General features: G+C 36.4%; 1 protein-coding gene across 6 annotated transcripts in view; it reads left to right on the top strand.

Annotated features, from left to right (window-relative positions):
* Positions 1-2,500, top strand: part of LOC144959128 (uncharacterized) — a 141,325-nt gene that overhangs the window by 29,562 nt on the left and 109,263 nt on the right. The window lies entirely within an intron of this gene.

Below are 2,500 nucleotides of genomic sequence, written 5' to 3' on the forward strand. Positions count from 1 at the left end.
CCCCCCCCCCTCCCCCCGCCTCTTCCTCTTCTTTCTCGACCACATCATATTCACACTCCTCATCTCTCCCCTCCTCTTCCATAGTGTCATTTTTTTCAGTTCACAACCGGCCTAGAACCTTTAAAGTAAACATTCTCCCAATTACCTTCTTCTTCTTCTTCTTCTTCTTCTTCTTCTTCTTCTTCTTCTTCTTTTCTTTCTTCTTCTTTTCTTCTTCTTCTTCTTCTTCTTCTTCTTCTTATTATTATTATTATTATTATTACTATTATTATCATTAGCATTATTATTATTTCGAGAAAGTTCCTCTAAAGTGAAAAATTGGCATAACGTGAAAGAAATGAAAAACTTTTATATAGCGCAACATCCACTTAACGTGCCCAACGCGCTTTACAAAGGGTCCCTGAGCAATAGCAACAAGAGATGACTGACGCAAGCCTGTTAGGCGATAATACTTTTTTTCCCCGACAGAGAAAACGCTGTTAACGGCCAGGTACTCATTTTACTCCTGAGTACGGTGAGAAAATGTGAGTAAAGAGTCTTCTCCAAGGACTCAACTATGCCCCGAGCGCGAGGCTCGAACCCAGGACCTTCCGATCCGAAAGCAAGTGTCATACCACTAGACTACATATCCTCACCGAGATAACAGAGTTGTTTTAAAAAAAGATAATGTAGGTTAAGTTTAGATTAAACTTGTCAAAGTGATACTAGGCTGCTAGAAGCTGTGGAGGAATGTTAAGAGTATTAACAAAAAAAAAAAAAAAAAAAAAAAAAAAAACAGCCTCAAAAAAAGAACAAAATAACAAACACTGAACGTTTCGGACTCAAAACCCTTCTTCAGCCAACAAAAAAAAAAAAAGAAAAAAAGACATAAATACATTACTAAATTCCAGTAGTAATAGTAGTAGTAGTAGTAGTAGTAGTAGTAGTAGTAGTAGTAATAGTAGTAGTAGTAGTAGTAGTAGTAGTAGTAGTAGTAGTAGTAGTAGTAGTAGTAGTAGTAGTAGTAGTAGTAGTAGTATAATAGTAGTAGTAGTAGTAGTAGTAGTAGTAGTAGTAGTAGTAGTAGTAGTAGTAGTAATAGTAGTAGTAGTAGTAGTAGTAGTAGTAGTAGTAGTAGTAATAGTAGTAGTAGCAATAGTAGAAGTAGTAGTAGTAGTAGTAGTAGTAGTAGTAGTAGTAGTAATAGTAGTAGTAGTAGTAGTAGTAGTAGTAGTAGTAGTAGTAGTAGTAGTATAGTAGTAGTAGTAGTAGTAGTAGTAGTAGTAGTAGTAGTAGTAGTAGTAGTAGTAGTAATAGTAGTAGTAGTAGTAGTAGTAGTAGTAGTAGTAGTAATAGTAGTAGTAGTAGTAGTAGTAGTAGTAGTTGTAGTAGTAGTAGTAGTAGTAGTAGTATTAGTAGTAGTAGTAGTAGTAGTAGTAGTAGTAGTAGTAGTAGTGGTGGTAGTAGCAGTAGTAGTAGTAGTATTAGTAGTAGCAGTAGCAGTAGTTGTTGAAGTAATGGAAGTAGCAGCAGCATCACAAACGAGATCAACAAAGCCTTGAAATCAGGGTTGCCAGATTATTTTTCAACAAAATGCCAGGGGAAGACTCAAAAAATGCCAAAACACTCAAAAAAATGCCAAAGTCTGTTGACTCCCACCCCCACTAATAAGAAAACTACTCACTTTTGACAGACAATTTACTATCGTATCCTGGTGGCTTGCGTGTTTTCTTTTCTTTTTTTTTTTTTTTTTTTTGAATTATACTAAATTTCCTGTTGGGGTAATTTTTTACCTACTGACTACTAAGTGGAGTGCTAAACCATTACACCACGGTTGGATTTTAAGAAAATGCCAAATGAAAATGCCAAATGCCAAATGATTTTTCTAATGCCAAACGGTTTTCAAAAATGCCAGATTTTTAAAATCTGGCATTTAAAATGCCAAACTGGCAACCCTGCTTGAAATCCCGAAATAAATTGTTCTAAAGTTCCTGACCATTCACGTCAAAGGCTCAAGTTTTGCTTCACCGATTAGTACAGGTAAAGACTCGAGTGAGCATAGAAGATCCGATTACTAAAAGCACAAGCGATTTTCTTGTTATCTGTCACCGTGTTTTGTTAATCATGATCGACAACAACAATTTTTGATAATTATTTACCTTGCATGATTATATTTCATTAATCAATAAACGTTTTATTAATTCTGTAATGGTTTTAGCGATCAATATTTGGTATAAAAAGCCTAATTTCGTCACAGAGTTGATCCGTTTCAAACACCGTCAATACTTTTCAAACTCCTTCCCAACTCTGCCTGCTGTCAACGACGTAAAACGATACTCTGCACGACGATCGATACACACCTGTGCTGAGTGTGTTTACATCACGTGTGTGTGTTTTGCCCTACGTGTGTGAGCCAAGCTGATAATAATAATAAATTATGAGACACAAAGGGCGAGATATGTGTCGCGAGGTCGACTGACGTCGGTGATTCATATTTCGTTCGCTGTGGTGGGCCGGGCGG

The sequence above is a fragment of the Berghia stephanieae genome, chromosome 13 (genome assembly GCF_034508935.2).
Source record: "Berghia stephanieae isolate SIO BIC M18660-M18661 chromosome 13, UCSD_Bste_1.3, whole genome shotgun sequence".
In the NCBI taxonomy this organism is placed as follows: domain Eukaryota; kingdom Metazoa; phylum Mollusca; class Gastropoda; order Nudibranchia; family Aeolidiidae; genus Berghia; species Berghia stephanieae.